We start from the raw sequence: 26,006 nt of genomic DNA on the forward strand, positions 1-26,006 counted from the left end.
AGCAATACTTTGAAATTGAATGCTGGAATTGCCCAGAATGCCAATGTAAAGGACAGAATTGAATTCGAGAATTTAAAAGAAGGAAAAAACAGACTCATCGATCGTGAAGAAAGACTGTAAGATTTTAATGCATCAAATGTTTACTTTTGGGCAAATATAACTCCTAAAAAGACCTCAAACAGAGTCTAGCATCTTCCTTTGTGCTTTGATAGGGAATATATATATGCTGGTGTTGTAGGGTGCCTAATACAGAATGTCTGTTATTCTAGAAAAGTTTTTAAGCATAGGGTTAGCATAGTGCCATCCATGCTGGGTTAGAAAGGGAAAAATAATTTTACCATCTCTACAGCAAATCCTTTCAGCATAGGATTAGCCCAGTGCCTTTCACACTTAGGGCCTGATTCTGATGCGTTTAGGAAATCTTCCCGATCGAATCGGTTTGTAAATGGTTTCCAACCAACTCAGATCGGGAGAGTCCGACCGACTGAGTATGATGCATCTGGATGCTTCCAGATACGATTTGGTTGGACTCCTATTGACTTCTATGGGAGCCTATGTTCCTAACCGCATCATAATCTGCCCTCGGTCGGTTTAGCTTTGTACACAATGCAGCCTCCAGTATTAATCAAAACAATAGCCTTTCAGGCTTAGAGTGCTGTATATATTATGCCAAAAAGAAGCAGAGAACACTGGGTAGTTCATCGCATTTCCGATTTTAACCCCTGCACTGGCGCCCTTTTGACAGCCTAGTGCCAATGCTGGCATCCTTGCACCATGGTTCAAGGGTGCCTGTGTTGCATGCAGGGTTGTTTTTGTGCAGGAAGGGACACCAGAATGCAGCACACATACAAAGAGGAAGCAACGAGGAGAAATAAAGATATTTCTCCTAGTTACACCTCTCCTGGGAAGGCGTATCTTTATGGTGCATTCCCATGGGAACACAGGATAGTCCAGCAGAGGGCAGAGGACGTCCCATGGGAATGTAGGTGTTTACCATATTTGGGCACTAGGATCTACCATGCTCCTGATGACCTCTTGGAGGGCAATCTGGTGCGAGCGGTGCGCAGCGCACGGGCCTGTTTTGATTTTTGGGGGACTCTTCCGCTATCCTTTGCAGGTAGGGTTGCCTTGGTGAAGATGGTCATACTACCCGGATTTCTCTACTACTTTGGGACGCTCTCCCTTTGGATCCCGGGTAAGTTTCTTGCCCAGCTTAATACTTTGATCACAGGTTGTCTGTGGGGGACTTGGAGACGGAGAGTCGCCCTAACTACTCTGCAGAGGCCCAGGGCAGAGGGAGGATTTGCGTTGCCGGACCTAGAGGCTTACTATCATGTCGCACAGTTCCAATGGTTTACGAAATGGGTGGCGGAGCCGAGCTGGCGCCACTTGACCGGGGTACTGTTGCGAGTGCCGCTGCGGGACGCCTTGCTGCCGGCGGCCTTACGCGTGGTGCGGCAGTGCTGGGCGCGTCTGGCCAGGAGGACACACGTCAGGATACCTTATGCGCCTGAGATCCCGCTGAGAATGTGCGAGGTGTTGCCTCACGGGGGTGATTGGAGCCAATTATTGGCCTGGGAGGAGGTGGGAGTAACCGCAGTGGGTGATCTATACGAGGATGGTAACCTCCTCCCTTTTAATGATCTCAGGGAACGGCATGACCTCCCTAGGGGGGACTTTCTCCTACATGCGGTCCTGACGGCGGCTATCAGAAGGCACTGGTGACAGGGATTGTCGGAGCCTGCCACTTCACTCGCCTGTCAGTATATAGTGATGGCGGCGGGAACGTTCAAAGCGGTAACTTGCCTCTACAGGCGGATCACTGGGGATATGCGTCCCCCCTTGACGGCGTTGCGGATCAAGTGGGAGGCGGATCAGGGGGAGCCCATTGTGGAAAAAGCCTGTGAGGCGATTGTTGAAAGAGTGTGGAAAAGCTCTTGTATTGCGCGCTTTCAGTTCATCCAATTCTATGTCTTACATCGGGCCTACCTTACACCCCACAAGATTAGTGAATATTTTGGGGTATCTGCTACTTGCCTTCGTTGCACTCAGGAAGGGGCGAACTTTCTTCACATCTTCTGGGCCTGTCCACTTTTGGGAGACTACTAGCGGGAGGTGACGACTGTATTGGCAACTGTGACGGAGAGGGAGGTAGCCATGACACCAGGGGTCTGCTTGTTGCATTGGTTCCCACACAATTCCAAGACTATGATTACCAACAAGTTTATTGATCTGGGGCTGGTCCTGGCCAAGAGAGAACTCATTTCCCACTGGAAGGTGAGACAGGGTCCTGCTCTAGCGCGCTGGCATAGGGAGCTACTGAAATGGGCAGAAAGTGAAGGGAATTATAGATTGGGTATGGCCCATCGTATCGGGAACGAAAAGTCATTGGAAATGGCTCGGGCATGGGTGGCTCTTCTGGAATTGGCCAAACATCCGATTCGGGATGACGAGAGTGCACTTGACGAGGTGGAGGGTGTGGGGGCCTCCTGAGCGGTATCCCCTTCTGAGGGAACACAGGGCATGCTGGGACTGGCGGGAGCATGGTGGGGGCTTCCCCCTGGTGTTCCTGATCCGATACAGGCTGGGACCCATGAAGTAGGAGTTCAGATAGGTGGTACCGGCACTCTGATTACCTCTATGACCATATTAGTGACCGGCGGCATGCTTGGGTGAGTGGCTGGGTTGGGGGTGGGGGGGGTTTGCTGGGATGGTTAGGAGTGGGGGAGGGGTGTGTGGTTGGGGTGTTCTTTATGTTGAAGTATAGTGTTGGCCTGGACCATGTGTGGATACGGAAAGACCTAACTCTTGGGCTCTACGTGGGAGAATGCAGGAGACTTAGTATTGCACCTTTGTGATTTTTGGTAGAATACTTTTGTGAACAGTCCCACCTGGGAGGTCGCTAGAGCTATTATTGTGAACCCTTGTTCTACATCTTGACTTCCTCGTTAATTTGTCATGGTGCCCACAGGGCTGCATGTATACTTGATGAAAACCAATACAATTCTGTTTAAAAAAAAAAATGGATGTTGCATGGGAACACCCACAGCAACACCCATGGAATGACCCTTTCACACAGAGTTATGAGTGAAAGGCAAACATATTTACAAGGTCATGAAAAGTCATGCAGGCTGACACTGAATGGCGTTGTAAAAATGGGGAAGCCTATTGCGCTGCCGGTGCGTCAATAAAAGTGACGCATCTGCGGCACAATTGGCTTGTAAATAAGCCCCAAAGTCTTTTGCCATTTTAATAGAGAAGTCTTTAAGCATAAGATTAGCACAGTGCCATCCACGCCAGTATGAATCAAAGCAATACCCTTTCAGGCTTAGAGTTGTTTTTCATCCAAACTTGGGAACTATTCAGAGTTTGCTGCTTCTTTTTTGCATAATTTATGCTGCACTCTAAACCTTGAAGGGTATTGTTTTTACTTATACTGGGTGCTCCCTTGTGTCTGGACCAAGGTAAAGCTCTCTGAAGAGCTATAATGATAGCGAGACACGTTTTACTTATCCAAAGCTGTAATCCTGTGACTGGAGTGATAATAGGCTTTTGTCATTTTACAGCTCGGCATGGATGACACTGTGCTAATCCCATGTTTAAAGACTTTGCTGTAGAAATTACAAAATACTTTTTCCCTTTCTAGCTCGTTGTGGATGGCACTGTGCTAATCTATGGTTTGCTAGAATAACAGACATTTGAGTTGAGCAGATTCAGAATGTTGCTGGTGTTGTAGGGTGCCCAATACAGAAGCTGTTTTCCACCTAAACTTGGGAACTATCCAGATTCTCTGCTTGTTTTTTGCATAATTTATGCAGCTCTCAAAAAATGAAAGGGTACTGTGAAAAAATATATATATATATATATAAATATATATATATATATATTTTTTTTTTTCTTCATTCAAATAAATGCAGCGCTTCTTCCGCCCCCAATCAGCCCATGGTAGTTGGAGCGTGCGCCGGTGAAGCCAACCGGGCATAATGTTTTCGGCAACAACAAAGTAAAACTCTCTCTGGGGATCAGTTTGCGAGCTTAGATTCTAATCCAGTTACTGGATTGAAATCTAAGCTCACAAACTGATCCCCTGAGAGAGCGTTTTACTTTGTTGTTGTCCCAAAAAAATAAATATATATATATATGTATGTATGTATGTATATATATATATATATATATATATATATATATATATATAACCTACTGACGGTCGCCAGTAGGTAGATATAGTTAGGACCTATTTTCCATAGGAAATCCACAACATTCTATTTGGAATAACATTGGCGCCGATTGACGAATCCTCGCGAAATTTTCCAAACTTTTGGCCAGCTCCGGTCCGCTCCTATCCTGAAAATTTCACGGTGATTCATCAAGCTGGGGCCAAGAAAAAAGGGGGGTCCCAAAACGCGTTTTCCCCATGCATTTTCCCATAGGACCTGTTGACGCAGCTACTGCCCGAACTACTGAACGGAATTACACCAAATTTGGCAAAGAGGTAGTCCTCAGTTCAGACTCGTGCCTTTTGCTTAAATGGTGTAAATCCGTTCAGTAGTTCCTGAGAAAATTAGAGTTAAAAAGATAGATATATCTATGGCCTCGGAGGATCCACGCACCCTCCCCGCACCCAGCGCGCACCCTGCCGAGCACGAGCTGTATTCTAATTGGCTGTCAACACTCCAGATCAGGAAGTGTTGGCAGCCATCTTGTGCCTCGGTAGAACCGAGGCACAAGAAACCTAAAAATAAACTTGAAAAACGCGACAAGGGTCAGGGTAGAAACACCCTGGCCCCCTAGGCCTGCTCAGGGGGTCCCACAAGGACCCCCAGGGCCAAAAAAAATCACAAAAAAAAGGTCGGTGTGGTTCGCGCACCCAGCGCGAATTTCGGCTGAAAACGTTTTAAAAATTCAGCGCGGGCTCCCACGCTGAATATTCTATTTTGCCCCCAGGGGCCAAATCCTGGGGGCATAATTTAAAAATAGTATGGGGGTCCCAATCCCCCCCACACTGCCCCAGGGACCGCCACCCCCGGGGCTCCAAGATTGAATATGCGGGGGCTCATGGCCCCCCGCAGCCCCGGGGACCACCACCCCCCGGGGCTTCATTATAGATGGGTGGGGGGGCTCAAAGCCCCCCCAAGCCCCGGGGACCGCCACCCCCGGGGATCTATGTCAATGTATGCGGGGGCTCATGGCCCTGTGGCGCGTTTTAAGTTGGGGAATTAATTCCTCTTCAATCCAGAGGTCCCCTAGGGGCCAGCTAGCCCACCAGGTACCTTCAGTAAGTGCCACGGAGCTGCGTTGCAGAGTGTTGTAAAAAGGGGCGTGGCCTCTGAACACCTCTCTGCAATGCAGCTCCCTGGTGCGTACTGGAGGTACCTGGTGGGATAGTTGGCCCCCAGGGGACCTCAGGATTGAAGAGGAATTAATTCCCCATCTTAAAACACGTCACAGGGCGTGTTTGCACACGTCACCTCAGGCCCCGCCCCCTTCCTTCACCATTGTACAAATATTCCTCTAAAATCAGCCGAACTACGAATTCTGATTTACTCACCTGTAATCAGGAGAGAACCCAGGGCGGCATCTTTTAGCCCAGCACTGACTCTGAAAAGTAATTCTAAGCGTACTTACCAGTAACTTGTATTTCCTTCCATAGGAATCCATTGTGTGGTTTTCACCAGAAAATTTTTGAAGTTTCCAATTTTGAAACGTACAAATATTCCTCTAAAATCAGCCGAACTACGAATTCCGATTTACTCACCTGTTATCAGGAGAGAACCCAGTGCTGCATCTTTTAGCCCCGCACTGACCCTGAAAAGTAATTCTAAGCATACTTACCAGTAACTTGTATTTCCTTCCATAGGAATCCATTGTGTGGTTTTCAGCAGAAAAGTTTCTAAGTGTCTATTTTCACAAACTAAAAATATTCCTAAAAAATCGTCTGTATGACTTAAACACATTCTTTCAACTGTTTACAGGAGGTTGGCCAGTGCTGGACCCAGGATCCACCACTGATTAAGAGAAAGTAACAATAACACTACTTACCTGCTAAGTGAATTTTTGTGCCATAGGATAACATTGGTGATTCTATGTGAAAAAATGTCTAAGTGTCAACTTTTAAAATACAATAATATTCCTTAAAAATAACTACTGTAACCAAAACGCTTTTACTCAACTGTTTACAGGAGATGTCCAAGGACTGAATCTAGGATCCAGTCCTGTGGTTAGAAAAGTAATCCTTAAAGTAACTAATTGCATTTTAACTAGAAATTCACATTGAGCTCAATGTTGCTTTGTGTTTGAAATTGTGTTGCCCAGTGCAACAACCGTAACTACTGTACTTAAAAGTCTGTTGCCTATTTGCCAAGAATTTAAACTAAAGTAATTCATTCTGAGAAAGTATATTTTGTATTGTAATGTATAATGTAATTATAATGTAATTAAAAAACTATATATCTAAAAATAAATAGTTTTAAAAATGTGGTAAATCAGTATAAAAAAAATCAGTATAACAATTAATACATTAAAAATTGTCATTTACAAAACCTTTGAAATTCACTGAAAAACCATAGGTTTCAGGCCTGATCTAGTTAGGAATTAGCATTTAAAAAACCTTTGAAATTCACTGAAAAAACCATAGGTTTCAGGCCTGATCTAGTTAGGAATTAGCATTTAAAAAACCTTTGAAATTCACTGAAAAAACCATAGGTTTCAGGCCTGATATAGTTAGCAATTAGCATTTAAAAAAACTTTGAAATTCACTGAAAAAACCATAGGTTTCAGGCCTGATATAGTTAGGAATTAGCATTTAAAAAACCTTAGAAATTCACTGAAAAAACAATAGGTTTTAGGGGTGTTATAGTTAGCTGGACATTTCACTTGAACAAAACCATTGAAATTCCTCCGATATAGTTAGTTGTACTAACTACATCTCGCGTGCCCGCAATCCACTGCTGATGATGTCTCATTAAGCCAAAATATTCTCCACGAATCTGATAAGCAACGTCCGCGTCTTGTTACATATTCCTTGCTCTGGAATATGTAACAAGGCGCGGACGTTGCTTATCAGATGCTTGAATGGCACTTATCAAGGTAGTCGAATTTGCGTGTTGGAACTTGAAATAGAATCTTCAAAAATAATTTTAAAACAGATTCGTGGAGAATATTTCGGCTTAATGAGACCTAATTTTCATGACTACTCGAGAGGATACTAATTGGTCATAGAATAGTTCGTTTTTTGGATAGCCTTGACAAAGTCTAAGGGGAGACGAAACACGTGTTGGCAGGCAGTTCTGTTTTGGATGTACCACCAAAAAGAAAAATAAAGAGGAATAAATTTGTGAAGACAAGCCAAAAATGTGGAGTCTGCTTTTTGAGTAGTATTGTATACCAACATGTGGGAGATCATAGGCATGGTAAAAAATAAGCCATGTTTGATTGTGCTATATTTTGATTGTGACTGATCTAATTAAATGTAAGGGAGTGCTACATATTTCTTTCAATTACTATAAAAAATTGCTTGCTTGTTTAACCTTCGGGTTGTGGCCTATGGCACCTTTTGGTAGTAGGTGCTAGAAAGAAGAGATTAGCATCCGAATAACAGAAGAACACAGAAACATATTATTGTCACACGTAAAAAATTGTTAAAGAAACAACTAATGATTGTGCGGTTCCGCTTTCCTGAAAGGGAAAATACTACTACCAAAAATTCTTGTTAACACGGCTACGTATAATGCTGGCGCCAAGCTACGAGAACCCTGACCCCAGGATGCTTGCCGAATGGGCTGATTGCAACTTAGAATCATCACGGAAACTGGTTGAAATTTTGGTCAGATTTGCTGAAAGTGATCGCGCAGCATTGCAGGTCAAAATCGATGAGCTTAATGGTGAGATCAAGAAATTAGAAGTTACAGCAGTGATTAAGAAATATCGTGAAGATATGTTGACACGAATGCAAAGGGAGGAGGAGGTCATAAAAAAACGCAAAGCATTCAAGTTCCAACGTGATAAGTTGGACTATGAGCATGGGCAGGTGTTCACGTTTGGCAAATGATACGACACGGTCAAATCATCCAGAATGACTGGACCCTTCCTGATCTCACAAGCGAGTACAAGCAGCAATACAAACATATCCACTTCGGCCTCAGACCCTAGCTCGGTGCCTGAAAGTGAATCTGACAGTGAACAGGCTAGAGCCGGTAAAAGATTGGGGTTTCAAAAGCTTTCCCTAGCAAAAGAAGTGGACTGTCTCCGTCAAGATCAGCAGTATGCGCTGTGTCCCCGTGCACAAAATGCAAGCACCAACAAAGATGCCAAGGTGTAGTGATGTATGAGTGGGTGTATGAGTATCTGAATAGATGATTTAGTAGGTGCATGACTGACTGTATAAGTGAGTGATTAAACATGTCTTACTGAATGCATGGGTTAGTGTGTAAATGTCTGTCAGTTGGGGTGTAAGCGGCTGCATTGGTTGGTGATTAGCTACATGATTGTCTATATGGGTTATTGATTGGTTGTCTGAGTATCTGTATGGGTGCCTGAGTGTCTGTGTGGGTGGGTAGGGGGTGTGTGACTCTGTGCATAGAGGTGTGAGTGGGTAATTCACTGGGTGTATGGGTTCAAGAGTGCATCTGTGAAGGGCTATATGGGTGGGTGAGTTTGTGTATGGGTGTGTTGGTGAGTGAATGGATGTCTCAGTGGTACATGTGTGAGTAACTACATATGTGAAAGGCAGTATATGTGAGTGTTGGAGTATATAAATCACTATATGTGAGAGTGAGTGGCTGTATGGATGAGTGCGTGCTTTTATCAGTGATTGTATAAGAGAGTAAGTATGTGTTAGTATCTGTATCAATAAGTGAGGTGTTGTGTGTATAACTGTATACGTGAATAAATGGGAGTGTGAATGATTCTTTGCATGACTGACTAGGTGTGTGAGTAACTCTGGATGAGTGGCGATGTGTGAGTGTCTGTATAGGTGTATCAGTGCAAATGATAGTGCTGTATTGATAAGTGACTGCATGTATGAGTGACTGTATGGGTGAATGAGTGGACGTGTGTGTAGACCTAGGAATCAGTGAGTGGGTATGTAGTAACTGGTATTGGTGTGTCTATGGTTTTGAAAATGGTAGGATGTATTTTAGAGTGGGTGTATCAAAGGTTATATTAGGGTGTAAGGAGGTGCATCAGATTATCATGTGGATGATGTCATCAGTGATGTTACCGACCATGTCATGAGTGATGTAATATGTGACGTCATCAGCAGTGCATTGCGGGGGCGCGAGTTATAGTTAGCTCAACTAACTATAACGGCCGAATTTCTCTGGTTTTGTACGAGTGAAAAGTCCAACTAACTGTAACATTCGAATGGTTTTTCAAATGCTAATTTCTAACTATAAAGTCCCTGAAACCTATGTTTTTTTCAGTGAATATATATATATATATATATATATATATATATATATATATATATATACATATATATATATATATATATATTCACTGAAAAAACCATAGGTGTCAGGGACGTTATAGTTAGAAATTAGCATTTGAAAACCATAGAAATTCACTGAAAAAAACATCGGTTTCAGGCACGTTATAGTTAGGATTTAGCATTTAAAAAACCATAGAAATTCACTGAAAAAAACATAGGTTTCAAGGACATTATAGTTAGTTGCACATTTTACTCGTACAAAAATGGTGGTCTGTATTTTAGAGTGGGTGTATCAAAGGTTATATTAGGGTGTGAGGAGGTGCATCAGATTTTCATGTGGAGGATGTCATCAGTGATGTCATCAGTGAGGTCATCAGTGATGTCACTGACCATGTCATGAATGATGTAGTATGTGACGTTATCAGCAGTGTATTGTGGGGGTGCGAGTTATAGTTAGTTGAACCAACTATAACAGTGAAATTTCTCTGGTTTTGTATGAGTGAAATATGCAACTAACTATAACGTCCCTGAAACCTATGGTTTTTTCAGTGAATTTCTATGGTTTTTTAAATGCTAATTTCTAACTATAACGTTCCTGTAACCTATGTTTTTTTCAGTGAATTTCAAAGGTTTTTTAAATGCTAATTTGTAACATTAACGTCCCTGAAACCTATGGTTTTTTCAGTGAATTTCAAAGGTTTTTTAAATTGTAATTTCTAACTATAACGTCTGTAAAGCCTATGGTTTTTTCAGTGAATTTCTAAGGTTTTTTAAATATCGAACTACTATTCTGCTATTTGTCATTAGTACTGTTTTTTCTAACTTTTCCACTACATAAAAGAAAATAAACTGTAAAACTGTTGTGTAATGGAATATATTTCACAAATTACAGTGTTACTTTTCAAATAATGCAACATCATTTTACATTTTGAAAACATATTTTTCTCCCTTTTTCTGTTATCAGATTCTACTTAACTTCACTATTCACAGTGATGTCAGTATAGTATCATCACAAACAGCTGGGGAAAAAAAACAATCAACTAGATTGTTGAAAAAAACAAATGATTAATTCTTGCAAGCACAATATGAAATCAACACACATAGCACATCCAATACTATTTCCAACTTTTAAATCTTACCTTTACTCTGTAGTTTCTGTTCACATTTTTCCTCAAGGCCAAATAAGGTGTCGAAAAGTTTGTTTGAAATATTCCAGTATGAATTCCTTAAAGCATCTTCACATTTTCCCACTAGGCCGAATAATGTATCTAAAATCTTTGTTTCTGAAATATCATGTATGAGTTGGGTGATTCATAAGGCAATCTCGGTTTTATTTCCAAGTATGTATCGTTGCAGTGACTCCAACCATTAATGCATTTTAAATATACAGTATAATGTGCACATGTGGTAGTAGGTTCAGCATGGAAAACAATAGCCAGTGTTGCGAACGTTCTTCCAGAAATAGATACTTGACTTGCAACAACATTTTTAATTTTCGTTTCCACTTTTCTTCCATTTGGTCTACAGCGTTGTAGCATTAAAATTAGATATTTTCCATATTTTTCTAGGCATAATGTAGATAACATTTCTGACTGACAACGAGAACATTTCATATCATGATTTGCTTCTTTTACTAATGTCGTAAAAGGTAGAGATTTGCAGTCAGGTATTGGTAAATATAGAAATCGTTCTCTGTCAACTATAGTGCTTGAAGTTAATAAACACTGTTCACATTTATGATCCCATTTGTAACTGAGTCCCAATAAACTCTCAATCTGGATTCCTTCATCTTCTAATACTCCAAACATAACCATCAGAAATTCTTGTGCATCTTGTTGTATATTAGGGCTGAACATTAAAGATCCAGTGCATGTATCCAAGAGTTGACGAATACCAGAAGCAGTATGGATCTTACTTCTGTCAGTTCTCAATTGTTGAAATAAAGTATTAGCACCCAATCTGCCCCACCGGGGAGGCAAAAAGCCCACTAGACGCCAGGGAGTTTTTTGGGGAAAATTTTAATTAGGGTGGGGGTTGCCCAAAACGGCCATGCCCATGCCCCCACCCCTTCCCCGCAAAAATTACAGCCTTCCTGCCTCCCCAGGGGACAGATGGGGCATTAGTCCCCATTCTACCCCTCCGGGGGGCAAAAAGCCCATTAGACGCCAGGGATTTTTTAAGCAAATTTTAATTAGCGTGGGGGCATTTGCATACCCGTTTTGGGCAGCCCCACCCTAATTAAAATTTGCCCCAAAAACTCCCTGGCGTCTAGTGGACTTTCTGCCTCCTCTGGGGGGCAGATGGGGGCATCAGCCCCCAATCTGCCCTGTTGGAGGGGTAAAAAGCCCACTAGACGCCAGGGATTATTTTGGGGCAAATTTTAATTAGTTTGGGGGTTGGCCAAAACTGACATGCCCATGCCCCCACCCCCTCCCTGCAAAGTTACAGCCTTCCTGCCCCCCCGTGGGGGACAGATGGGGCAGCAGTCCCCAATCTGCCCCCCGGGGGGGCAAAAAGCCTACTAGATGCCAGAGATTTTTCTGGGAAAATTTTAATTAGGGTGGGGGCATTGGCATGCCCATTTTGGGCAACCCACACCCTAATTAAAATTTACCCATAAAACTCTCTGGCACCTAGTGGACTTTCTGCCTCCCCTGGGGGGCAGATGGGGGCATTAGCCCTCAATCTGCCCCACCGGGGGGGCAAAAAGCCCACTAGACGCCAGGGAGTTTTTTGGGGGAAATTTTAATTAGAGTGGGGGTTGCCCAAAACGGCCATGCCCATGCCCCCACCCCCTTCCCGCAAAAATTACAGCCTTCCTGCCCCCCTGGGGGACAGATGGGGCAGTAGTCCCCAATCTGCCCCTCCGGGGGGGCAAAAAGCCCACTAGACGGCAGGGATTTTTTTAGGCAAATTTTAATTAGGGTGGGGGCATTGGCATGTCTGTTTTGAACAGCCCCCACTCTAATTAAAATTCGCCCAAAAAAATCCCTGGCATCTAGTGGACTTTCTGCCCCCCCGGGGGGGGGGCAGATAGGGGCAGTAGCCCTTAATCTGCCCCCCTTGGGGGGCAAAGCTTTTTTTATGTGTGGTGGAGGGAGCTGCCCAGAATGGGCATACCAATGCCCCCACCCCCCAAAAAATAGCCACAGTGTTTCTGTCCCCCTAGGGGGTACATCGGGGCATTCCCCTCCCGCCCGATGCCCCCCCCCCGGGTGGCAGAAAGTCAACTAGGCACAGAGTTTTTTTTAGCAATATGCCTACCTGTGGATTTAGGGCCCTAGCGCAGCCATCACATAGGGAAACCTACCACACCCACACATTTCTGAAAACTAGACACCCGGGGGCTTCCAGGGACGTATGGCTTGGGTGGATCCCCCAACGTTTCCTTACCCAGAATCCCCTGCAAACCTCAATTTTAGCTGAAAAAATCACTTTTTTCACACATTTTGGTGTGGGAAAGTTGTGGCATCACCAGGCTCACACAAATTTACCACCACACAGCGTTCCCCCAGGTCTCCCGGTAAAAATGGTGCCTCACTTGTGTGGGAGGCCCAAGTACCCGCGACAGGCAAGGGCCCAAAACGTAGTGAGGCGACATCAAAATGGCCTATCGCAAAACCACCTGCTTTTGCAAGGGGGGTCACTTGGGTTTTTGGCCTGGTGCTCGGCGGCCATGTAGGGAATCCTACCAAACCCATGCATTTCTGAAAACTAGACACCCGGCAGCTTCCAGGGAGGTATGGCTTGCGTGGATCCCCCAACGTTTCCTTACCCAGAATCCCCTGCAAACCTCAATTTTAGCTGGAAAAATCACTTTTTTCACACATTTTGGTGTGGGAAAGTTGTGGCATCACCGAGCTCACACAAATTTACCACCACCCAGCATTCCCCCAGGTCTCCCGGTAAAAATGGTGCCTCACTTGTGTGGGAGGCCCAAGTACCCGCGGCAGGCAAGGGCCCAAACATTTTTTTGATAGGCAATGTGGATTTCGCCTCACAACGTTTTGGGCCCTTGCCTGCCGCGGGTACTTGGGCCTCCCACACAAGTGAGGCACCATTTTTACCGGGAGACCTGGGGGAACGCTGGGTGGTGGTAAATTTGTGTGAGCCCGGTGATGCCATAACTTTCCCACACCAAAATGTGTGAAAAAAGTGATTTTTTCAGCTAAAATTGAGGTTTGCAGGGGATTCTGGGTAAGGAAACGTTGGGGGATCCACGCAAGCCATACCTCCCTGGAAGCCGCCGGGTGTCTAGTTTTCAGAAATGTGTGGGTTTGGTAGGTTTCCCTAGATGGCCGCCGAGCACCGGGCAAACAACCCAAGTGACCCCCCTTGCAAAACCAGGTGGTTTTGCGTTAGGCCATTTTGATGTCGCCTCACTACGTTTTGGGCCCTTGCCTGCCGCGGGTACTTGGGCCTCCCACACAAGTGAAGCACCATTTTTACCGGGAGAGCTGGGGAACGCTGGGTGGTGGTAAATTTGTGTGAGCCCGGTGATGCCACAACTTTCCCACACCAAAATGTGTGAAAAAAGTGATTTTTTCAGCTAAAATTGAGGTTTGCAGGGGATTCTGGGTAAGGAAAGGTTGGGGGATCGACGCAAGCCATACCTCCCTGGAAGCCGCCGGGTGTCTAGTTTTCAGAAATGCATGGGTTTGGTAGGTTTCCCTAGATGGCCGCCCAGCACCGGGCCAAAAACCCAAGTGACCCCCCTTCAAAACCAGGTGGTTTTGCGATAGGCCATTTTGATGTCGCCTCACAACGTTTTGGGCCCTTGCCTGCCGCGGGTACTTGGGCCTCCCACACAAGTGAGGCACCATTTTTACCGGGATACCTGGGGGAACGCTGGGTGGTGGTAAATTTGTGTGAGCTCGGTGATGCCACAACTTTCCCACACCAAAATGTGTGAAAAAAGTGATTTTTTCAGCTAAAATTGAAGTTTGCAGGGGATTCTGGGTGAGGAAACGTTGGGGGATCCACGCAAGCCATACCTCCCTGGAAGCCGCCGGGTGTCTAGTTTTCAGAAATGCGTGGGTTTGGTAGGTTTCCCTAGATGGCCGCCGAGCACCGGGCCAAAAACCCAAGTGACCCTCCTTGCAAAACCAATTGGTTTTGCGATAGGCCATTTTGATGTCGCCTCACTACGTTCTGGGCCCTTGCCTGCCGCGGGTACTTGGGCCTCCCACACAAGTGAGGCACCATTTTTACCGGGAGAGCTGGGGGAACGCTGGGCAGTGGTAAATTTGTGTGAGCCCAGTGATGCCACAACTTTCCCACACCAAAATGTGTGAAAAAGTGATTCTTTCAGCTAAAATTGAGGTTTGCAGGGGATTCTGGATAAGGAAACTTTGGGGGATCCACACAAGCCATACCTCCCTGGAAGCTGCCGTGTGTCTAGTTTTCAGAAATGCATGGGTTTGGTAGGTTTCCCTAGATGGCCGCCGAGCACCGGGCCAAAAACCCAAGTGACCCCCCTTGCAAAACCAGGTGGTTTTGCGATAGGCCATTTTGATGTCGCCTCACAACGTTTTGGGCCCTTGCCTGCCGCGGGTACTTGGGCCTCCCACACAAGTGAGGCACCATTTTTACCGGGAGACCTGGGGGAACACTGGGTGCTGTAAATTTGTGTGAGCCCGGTGATGCCACAACTTTCCCACACCAAAATGTGTGAAACAAGTGATTTTTTCAGCTAAAATTGAGGTTTGCAGGGGATTCTGGGTAAGGAAACGTTGGGGGATCCACGCAAGCCATACCTCCCTGGAAGCCACCAGGTGTCTAGTTTTCAGAAATGTGTGGGTTTGGTAGGTTTCCCTATGTGCCGGCAGAACTAGAGTTAAAAAACTACAGCTAGTCACTTTGCCAAAAAAGGGTCATTTTTCAGTGCAAAATTGAGGTGTGACCACTTTGCGTTTTGCACCGTTTCTTGTCGCGGGAATCGTGAGGTACCATTTTTCTTGTAGGACTTTGGGGAACGCGGGGTGGGTGGAAATTTGTGGATCCACGCAGATTCCAGAACTTTCCATCACAGAAATGTGGGGAAAATGTGTTTTTTTGTCAATTTTTTACGTTTGCAAGGGATTCTGGGTAACAGACCATGGTGGGAGGCACTCAAGTCACCCCATCCTGAATTCCCCTGGGTGTCTAGTTTTCAAAAATGTATAGGTTTGCTAGGTTTCCCTAGGTGCCGGCAGGGCTAGGGTTCAAAAACTACAGCTAGTCACTTTGCCAAAAAAGGGTCATTTTTCACTGCAAAATTAAGGTGTGACCAGGTTGCGTTTTGCGCCGTTTCCTGTCGCGGGCACTAGGCCGACCCGCACAAGTGAGGTACCATTTTTCTCGTAGGACTCTGGGGAACGTGGGGCAGGTGGAAATTTGTGGCTCCACGCAGATTCCGGAACTTTCCATCACAGAAATGTGGGGGAAATGTGTTTTTTTGTCAATTGTTTTCATTTGCAAGGGATTCTGGGTAACAGAACATGGTGGGAGGCACTCAAGTCACCCCATCCTGGATTCCCCTGGGTGTCTAGTTTTCAAAAATGTATAGGTTTGCTAGGTTTCCCTAGGTGCCGGCAGGGCTAGGGTTCAAAAACTACAGCTAGTCACTTTGCCAAAAAAGGGTCATTTTTCACTGCAAAATTGAGGTGTGACCACGTTGCGTTTTGCGCCGTTTCCTGTCGCGGACACTAGGCCGACCCGCACAAGTGAGGTACCATTTTTCTCATAGGACTTTGGGGAATACAGGGTGGGTGGAAATTTGTGGATCCACGCAGATTCCAGAACTTTCCATCACAGAAATGTGGGGAAAATGTGTTTTTTTGTCAATTTTTTTACGTTTGCAAGGGATTCTGGGTAACAGACCATGGTGGGAGGCACTCAAGACACCCCATCCTGGATTCCCCTGGGTGTCTAGTTTTCAAAAATGTACAGGTTTGCTAGGTTTCCCTAGATGCCGGCAGGGCTAGGGTTCAAAAACTACAGCTAGTCACTTTGCCAAAAAAGGGTCATTTTTCACTGCAAAAATTGAGGTGTGACCACGTTGCGTTTTGCGCCGTTTCCTGTCACGGGCACTAGGCCCACCCGCACAAGTGAGGTACCATTTTTCTCATAGGACTTTGGGGAACGTGGGGTGGGTGGAAATTTGTGGATCCACGCAGATTCCGGAACTTTCCATCACAGAAATATGGGGAAAATGTGTTTTTTTTGTCAATTTTCTATGTTTGCAAGGGATTCTGGGTAACAGACCATGGTGGGAGCCACTCAAGTCACCCCATCCTGGATTTCGCTGGGTGTCTAGTTTTCAAAAATGTATAGGTTTGCTAGATTTCCCTAGGTGCCGGCAGGGCTAGGGTTAAAAAACTACAGCTAGTCACTTTGCCAAAAAAGGGTCATTTTTCACTGCAAAATTGAGGTGTGACCACGTTGTGTTTTGTGCCGTTTCCTGTCGCGGGCACTAGGCCGACCCGCACAAGTGAGGTATCATTTTTCTCGTAGGACTTTGGGGAACGTGGGGTGGGTGGAAATTTGTGGATCCACACAGATTCCAGAACTTTCCATCACAGAAATGTGGGGAAAATGTGTTTTTTTGTCAATTTTTTACGTTTGCAAGGGATTCTGGGTAACAGCCATGGTGGGAGGCACTCAAGACACCCCATCCTGGATTCCCCTGGGTGTCTAGTTTTCAAAAATGTATAGGTTTGCTAGGTTTCCCTAGGTGCCGGCAGGGCTAGGGTTAAAAAACTACAGCTAGTCACTTTGCCAAAAAAGGGTCATTTTTCACTGCAAAAATTGAGGTGTGACCACGTTGCGTTTTGCGCCGTTTCCTGTCGCGGGCACTAGGCCCACCCGCACAAGTGAGGTACCATTTTTCTCGTAGGACTTTGGGGAACGTGGGGTGGGTGGAAATTTGTGTATCCACGCGGATTGCGGAACTTTCCATGACAGAAATATGGGGAAAATGTGTTTTTTTTTGTCAATTTTCTACGTTTGCAAGGGATTCTGGGTAACAGGGCATGGTGGGAGCCACTCAAGTCACCCCATCCTGGATTTCGCTGGGTGTCTAGTTTTCAAAAATGTATAGGTTTGCTAGATTTCCCTAGGTGCCGGCAGGGCTAGGGTTCAAAAACTACAGCTAGTCACTTTGCCAAAAAAGGGTCATTTTTCACTGCAAAATTGAGGTGTGACCACATTGCGTTTTGCGGCGTTTCCTGTCGCGGGAACTAGGCCGACCCACACAAGTGAGGTACCATTTTTCTCGTAGGACTTTGGGGAACGCGGGGTGGGTGGAAATTTGTGGATCCACGCAGATTCCAGAACTTTCCATTACAGAAATGTGGGGAAAATGTGTTGTTTTGTCAATTTTTTACATTTGCAAGGGATTCTGGGTAACAGACCATGGTGGGAGACACTCAAGACACCCCATCCTGGATTCTCCTGGGTGTCTAGTTTTCAAAAATGTATAGGTTTGCTAGGTTTCGCTAGGTGCCGGCAGGGCTAGGGTTCAAAAACTAGAGCTAGTCACTTTGCCAAAAAAGGGTCATTTTTCACTGCAAAATTGAGGTGTGACCACATTGCGTTTTGCGCCATTTCCTGTCGCGGGCACTAGGCCGACCCGCACAAGTGAGGTACCATTTTTCTCGTAGGACTTTGGGGAACGCGGGGTGGGTGGAAATTTGTGGATCCATGCAGATTCCAGAACTTTCCATCACAGAAATGTGGGGAAAATGTGTTATTTTTGTCAATTTTTTACGTTTGCAAGGGATTCTGGGTAACAGACCATGGTGGGAGGCACTCAAGTCACCCCATCCTGGATTCCCCTGGGTGTCTAGTTTTCTAAAATGTATAGGTTTGCTAGATTTCTCTAGGTGCCGGCAGGGCTAGGGTTCAAAAACTACAGCTAGTCACTTTGCCAAAAAAGGGTCATTTTTCACTGCAAAATTGAGGTGTGACCATGTTGCGTTTTGCGCCATTTCCTGTCACGGGCACTAGGCCGACCCGCACAAGTGAGGTACCATTTTTCACGTAGGACTTTGGGAACGCAGGGTGGGTGGAAATTTGTGGATGCACGCAGATTCCAGAACTTTCCATCACAGAAATGTGGGGAAAATATGGTTTTTTTGTCAATTTTTTACGTTTGCAAGGGATTCTGGGTAACAGACCATGGTGGGAGGCACACAAGTCACCCCATCCTGGATTCCCCTGGGTGTCTAGTTTTCAAAACTGTATAGGTTTGCTAGGATTCCCGAGGTGCCGGCAGGGCTAGGGTTCAAAAACTACAGCTAGTCACTTTGCCAAAAAAGGGTCATTTTTCTTTGCAAAATTGAGGTGTGACCACGTTGCGTTTTGCGCCGTTTCCTGTTGCGGGCACTAGGCCGACCCGCACAAGTGAGGTACCATTTTTCTTGTAGGACTTTGGGGAACGCGAGGTGGGTGGAAATTTGTGGATCCACGCAGATTCCAAAACTTTCCATCACAGAAATGTGGGGAAAATGTGTTTTTTTTGTCAATTTTTTACGTTTGCAAGGGATTCTGGGTAACAGACCATGGTGGGAGGCACTCAAGACACCCCATCCTGGATTCCCCTGGGTGTCTAGTTTTCAAAAACTGTATAGGTTTGCTAGGTTTCGCTAGGTGCCGGCAGGGCTAGGGTTCAAAAACTAGAGCTAGTCACTTTGCCAAAAAAGGGTCATTTTTTACTGCAAAATTGAGGTGTGACCACGTTGCGTTTTGCGCCGTTTCCTGTCGCGGGCACTAGGCTGACCCACACAAATGAGGTACCATTTTTCTCGTAGGACTTTGGGGAACGCGGGTTGGGTGGAAATTTGTGGATCCATGCAGATTCCAGAACTTTCCATCACAGAAATGTGGGGAAAATGTGTTATTTTTGTCAATTTTTTACGTTTGCAAGGGATTCTGGGTAACAGACCATGGTGGGAGGCACTCAAGTCACCCCATCCTGGATTCCCCTGGGTGTCTAGTTTTCAAAAATGTATAGGTTTGCTAGGTTTCGCTAGGTGCCGGTAGGGCTAGGGTTCAAAAACTACAGCTAGTCACTTTGCCAAAAAAGGGTCATTTTTCTTTGCAAAATTGAGGTGTGACCACGTTGCGTTTTGCGCCGTTTCCTGTTGCGGGCACTAGGCCGACCCGCACAAGTGAGGTACCATTTTTCTTGTAGGACTTTGGGGAACGCGAGGTGGGTGGAAATTTGTGGATCCACGCAGATTCCAAAACTTTCCATCACAGAAATGTGGGGAAAATGTGTTTTTTTTGTCAATTTTTTACGTTTGCAAGGGATTCTGGGTAACAGACCATGGTGGGAGGCACTCAAGACACCCCATCCTGGATTCCCCTGGGTGTCTAGTTTTCAAAAACTGTATAGGTTTGCTAGGTTTCGCTAGGTGCCGGCAGGGCTAGGGTTCAAAAACTAGAGCTAGTCACTTTGCCAAAAAAGGGTCATTTTTTACTGCAAAATTGAGGTGTGACCACGTTGCGTTTTGCGCCGTTTCCTGTCGCGGGCACTAGGCTGACCCACACAAATGAGGTACCATTTTTCTCGTAGGACTTTGGGGAACGCGGGTTGGGTGGAAATTTGTGGATCCATGCAGATTCCAGAACTTTCCATCACAGAAATGTGGGGAAAATGTGTTATTTTTGTCAATTTTTTACGTTTGCAAGGGATTCTGGGTAACAGACCATGGTGGGAGGCACTCAAGTCACCCCATCCTGGATTCCCCTGGGTGTCTAGTTTTCAAAAATGTATAGGTTTGCTAGGTTTCGCTAGGTGCCGGTAGGGCTAGGGTTCAAAAACTACAGCTAGTCACTTTGCCAAAAAAGGGTCATTTTTCACTGCAAAATTGAGGTGTGACCACGTTGCGTTTTGTGCCGTTTCCTGTCGCGGGCACTAGGCCGAACCGCACAAGTAAGGTACCATTTTTCACGTAGGACTTTGGGAACGCAGGGTGGGTGGAAATTTGTGGATCCACGCAGATTCCAGAACTTTCCATCACAGAAATGTGGGGAAAATGTGTTTTTTTATCAATTTTTTACGTTTGCAAGGGATTCTGGGTAACAGACCATGGTGGGAGGCACTCAAGTCTCCCCATCCTGGATTCCCCTGGGTGTCTAGCTTTCAAAAATGTATAAGTTTGCTAGGTTTCCCTAGGTGCCGGCAGGGCTAGGGTTCAAAAACTACAGCGAGTCACTTTGCCAAAAAAGGGTCATTTTTCACTGCAAAATTGAGGTGTGACCATGTTGCGTTTTGCGCCGTTTCCTGTCACGGGCACTAGGCCGACCCGCACAAGTGAGGTACCATTTTTCTCGTAGGACTTTGGGGAACGCGGGGTGGGTGGAAATTTGTGGATCCATGCAGATTCCAGAACTTTCCATCACAGAAATGTGGGGAAAATTTGTTTTTTTTGTCAATTGTTTATGTTTGCAAGGGATTCTGGGTAACAGACCATGGTGGGAGGCACTCAAGACACCCCATTCTGGATTCCCCTGGGTGTCTAGTTTTCAAAAATATATAGGTTTGCTAGGTTTCCCTAGGTGCCGGCAGGGCTAGGGTTCAAAAACTACAGCTAGTCACTTTGCCAAAAAAGGGTCATTTTTCACTGCAAAATTGAGGTGTGACCACGTTGCGTTTTGTGCCGTTTCCTGTCGCGGGCACTAGGCCGAACCGCACAAGTAAGGTACCATTTTTCACGTAGGACTTTGGGAACGCAGGGTGGGTGGAAATTTGTGGATCCACGCAGATTCCAGAACTTTCCATCACAGAAATGTGGGGAAAATGTGTTTTTTTAATCAATTTTTTACATTTGCAAGGGATTCTGGGTAACAGACCATGGTGGGAGGCACTCAAGTCTCCCCATCCTGGATTCCCCTGGGTGTCTAGTTTTCAAAAATGTATAAGTTTGCTAGGTTTTCCTAGGTGCCGGCAGGGCTAGGGTTAAAAAACTACAGCTAGTCACTTTGCCAAAAAAGGGTCATTTTTCACTGCAAAATTGAGGTGTGACCATGTTGCGTTTTGCGCCGTTTCCTGTCACGGGCACTAGGCCGACCCGCACAAGTGAGGTACCATTTTTCTCGTAGGACTTTGGGGAACGCGGGGTGGGTGGAAATTTGTGGATCCATGCAGATTCCAGAACTTTCCATCACAGAAATGTGGGGAAAATTTGTTTTTTTTGTCAATTGTTTACGTTTGCAAGGGATTCTGGGTAACAGACCATGGTGGGAGGCACTCAAGACACCCCATCCTGGATTCCCCTGGGTGTCTAGTTTTCAAAAATTTATAGGTTTGCTAGGTTTCCCTAGGTGCCGGCAGGGCTAGGGTTCAAAAACTACAGCTAGTCACTTTGCCAAAAAAGGGTCATTTTTCACTGCAAAATTGAGGTGTGACCACGTTGCGTTTTGCGCCGTTTCCTGTCGCGGGCACTAGGCCGACCCGCACAAGTGAGGTACCATTTTTCTCGTAGGACTTTGGGGGACGCGGGGTGGGTGGAAATTTGTGGATCCACGCAGATTCCAGAACTTTCCATCACAGAAATGTGGGGAAAATGTGTTTTTTGTCAATTTTTTACGTTTGCAAGGGATTCTGGGTAAGCGCCAAAGCTTGCAGTGTCCCGTGCGTGTGCCCACCTGCACGCTTGTCAGCCGTCTGGGGATCCTGACCTGCCTTCAGTCTCGTTTGCCCAGGGATTCGAGCGTCCATCATCGCACCTTTTGTCTCCTCCCCCCGCCGCAGCCCTCCAACACCGGGACTGCCGCAGAGCGGGGGAGTAGAGACTACAGTCCCCAGAAGCCTCCGCGACTGGACTGGAAGTCGCGTCGAGGCTTGGCGCCCGGAGGCGCCATTAAAGGGGCTGGCCTTGCGGTGGAGCGGGGTGTTAGCGCCAAAGCTTGCAGTGTCCCGTGCGTGTGCCCACCTGCACGCTTGTCAGCCGTCTGGGGATCCTGACCTGCCTTCAGTCTCGTTTGCCCAGGGATTCGAGCGTCCATCATCGCACCTTTTGTCTCCTCCCCCCGCCGCAGCCCTCCAACACCGGGACTGCCGCAGAGCGGGGGAATAGAGACTACAGTCCCCAGAAGCCTCCGCGACTGGACCGGAAGTCGCGTCAAGGCTTGGCGCCCGGAGGCGCCGTTAAAGGGGCTGGCCTTCCCGCGTCGCGGGACCGCGCGCGGGGCTAAGCCCGGGCAAAGGGCGGGCCCTCTGTGGCCCTCAGAGGCCTGAGGAGTCTGGGCTGGGCACTACCCCCGGCCGATCAGCCACCCATCGATAAGTATACTATAAATGGCCCCCATGGAGTCCAAGCCTACCGCTAAGAACACGGTTAAAAAAACGCCTATCCATACACGCTCAGTTACAAGGAATACTGCCCAAACTAAAACACCGCTACCAACGCTAACTGCAATTGATCGCATGCTCCAACAAACAATTGTGGTGGTAGCGAACGCCATCGAAAATACCGAGAGACGATTGTCGTTACCACCTAGCACCTGTCTAATTCAGCAGATATTACAACCTGCTGATTGTAATGAACATAATATAAATCACTATCAAATGATTCTATATTAATGCAATCTTACACAGGTCTCCCTGGGGCCGTGCCAACCCATGTGGAAGATCCTTCCTCACTTCCTGCAGTGTTTCAAGATAGGGATAGCCGGTTGTCCCTAAGTCCTAATTTGCAGATTATTGCGACACCATCAGAGGAACCGGAGCCTAGTAAGGCGCCCGAGACCAGCACAATCCTGATTTCCTGCGATAATGATGATCCTATCCCCACAATTGATTCACTTAATAATAGCTGTGTCGATAGTACGACCGATCACGGCTCTGTTCACCGCAGACCTAGGCGCACGCATAATAGAAAATTACTGGCCCCAAGTAGGGGGTGTGCTAAACAAAGGGGTAGAAGAAAGAAGGTAACTCTGCCATTATTTGAACAGACCAATGGAAGAGAACCACCACAGTCAAGCTCAAATCTGGGTCTCAGAGGCAATGGGGAGTCTATAATGGGTCACATTATGGATGCTATGAAGCTCCTTATTGCCCCCCTAAATGACAAACTTGAGCAGATATGTAAAAAAGTGGAAAATCTGGAGAAATTGGGTTTAGCTAAATTAGATATTCTTGAACATCTGGGTCCACAAGTTACTCCAACCCCTTTGCATGTACCTACTGTGAATAAGGTTACTATGACTGCCACAAACACAACTAAATCACAGTTTCCTTCCGCTAGAAATGTGACCCCCACGGCAGCTCCCGGCAAGCCCACTAATTTATATACCTATACCTTAGGTAACACCACAAGTGGGCCTTCCTCTTCCTCTTTTTCTGGGGTAAGAGGAGGAGTGCCAACGGGCCATACTTCAGTAAGCGGGAATCCACCAGCACGCAGCCACTATAATAATATCATCCCTGCAGTGATTAATCTCCCGCCAGAAAGTAGACCATACGTGGCAATTCTTGCCAATGTCCCAAACCTTAAACCCTCCCAATACGAAAACAGCGAAACACTTAAAAACAAAATTTTGTACTGGCTTACCCATAATTGTGGATTCCCCTTAAGTGGGGCAAGCCAGATCCTCTCAACCCAAAGGGTAGGGTGGGTGGGCCCCAGTAAAAAGGAAATTAGTGGGGACTGCGTAATCATTAATTACAAAACCACCGAATGGGCAAGAGATTCCATCTTGAACGCGCCCATCCCCTCAGACAATGATTACAATACCACCTTGCTCCCATTGGACTACTTTTACAGAAACCTGGTGAGATTTAAGATTCCCGTGCAGAATTTTAAACACCCCAGAGCAATTAACACGCCTTATCCACTAGTACAGCAGGCATCAGCGCAATCAGTTGGGTACCCTTTGACCTTTTATGACCCAAATAACCAGTATGCTCCACAGCAACCACTGAATTTATTCAGAATGCCAAACCCTAACTACCTTAATAACCATAACGTCCCTGGGCCGGGAACTAACATTTATGGTCAATATGCAGTCCCAACATCGAATAGATTTCAGATATTCAATTCTTTAGATGAAAATGCCTGACTCGGGGATACCCTTGTCGAAGAACCATCTGTAACTGAGGATCCTAGGCTGATGGATGTTAATACAGTTGAGGAATCTTCAATAGACACCACTGTAAGAAGTTCTAATGATCCAACTGTGATAGATGCCACCATATGTACCGCTGAAAATCGCCTGGGAAACCCAATAATATCATCAGTCATAATAGTTACCAACCCATCCCAAGTAGCCTTAGAAGAGAACCTGAGGGCTATTACGTGGAATATAGCTGGGCTAGCCTCTAAGGTAAACACCCCCATATGGGCTGGCTTTATTAAACAGGGTTACGATATTATCTGCCTGCAAGAAACTTGGGATAGGGCTGAAGTACACGTTGAGGGCTATACCTCCTTTAACGTGCAGGCTGTGGCATCCCAAGCTGGTCGAGCCAAGGGTGGACTTGTGACCCTGATATCCACCGCACTGACTGAGTTTTGTGTTAGTGATCATGTAGTTCTAGGTGAACATGCTTCTGTTCTGCGTATGGCCCATAGCGGATACAGAGACTTAATAATAGTGAACTTTTATAATAACATTGCGGGGCACAAACAGGGAAAGTTTATTTCTGACATAGAGCGGGCCATTGATGCGATTTTATTGAGTACACCCAAACCTGCTGCCATCATATGGGTAGGAGATTTTAACATTAAACCATGTACCTATGCACTCAAGGGGGCATGTGGCCATAGGGAGGAGTACTCGGGAAGGGAAACAACATGTGTATATAATCATTTCCCGCATAACAACTATGGTAGCGCTCTGAATAACCTATTGGCTAAATATGACCTGGACCTCCTAGAATGCAATAAGAACACAAACAATGCTAGATGTCCGACATTCCATGGGAGGAACAGCCAATCATTTATTGATCATATTATGATATCTTGCTCCGTAGCTTATATCAATGTTTGGGTAATTGAACAAACGGTCAGTGATCACAACAGTGTAACTGTTGAACTATTGGGTTGGGGAATCAAAAGGAATACCTTTGGTCAACCAATTCAGGATATTGCTGCAGAAAGACCGAATGGGATGAGGGTGAAATGGACAAAAGTTGACCCCACTAAACTTGTTGCCAACGCGATCATAAATTGTTGTGGAGAGGTCGAGTATTGCTTATCGCCGGAACCATGCCCATGAATCCTGTTATCCAAATTCCTAACTATTACAAAAACCATTGATTAATCCCTGACATATAAACCTCGGAAATCAAGGAAAGTCAAGGCGGTGTGGTTTGATGACCATTGTGCTCAGTCATTAAAAAGGTTAAAAATGTCACTTGATGCCACACCAAGAGACGTTTGTAAGATCAGGGAAGAGCGCCATAATTACAAAATTGCACTCTCCACCAGGAAGAAGGAATTGCAGGACGAGGCATGGGAAAAATTAGATCTGGCTGCAGATACCAAAGATCATAAACTTTTTTGGGACATTGTAAATAGTCCGTTCTTGAAGAACGACAACATCCCTGAACTAACCTCGCATGTTAGTTGTCAGGCCTGGATAGCAC

This window comes from Triturus cristatus, chromosome 11 (assembly GCF_964204655.1).
Source record: "Triturus cristatus chromosome 11, aTriCri1.1, whole genome shotgun sequence".
Taxonomy (NCBI): Eukaryota; Metazoa; Chordata; class Amphibia; order Caudata; family Salamandridae; genus Triturus; species Triturus cristatus.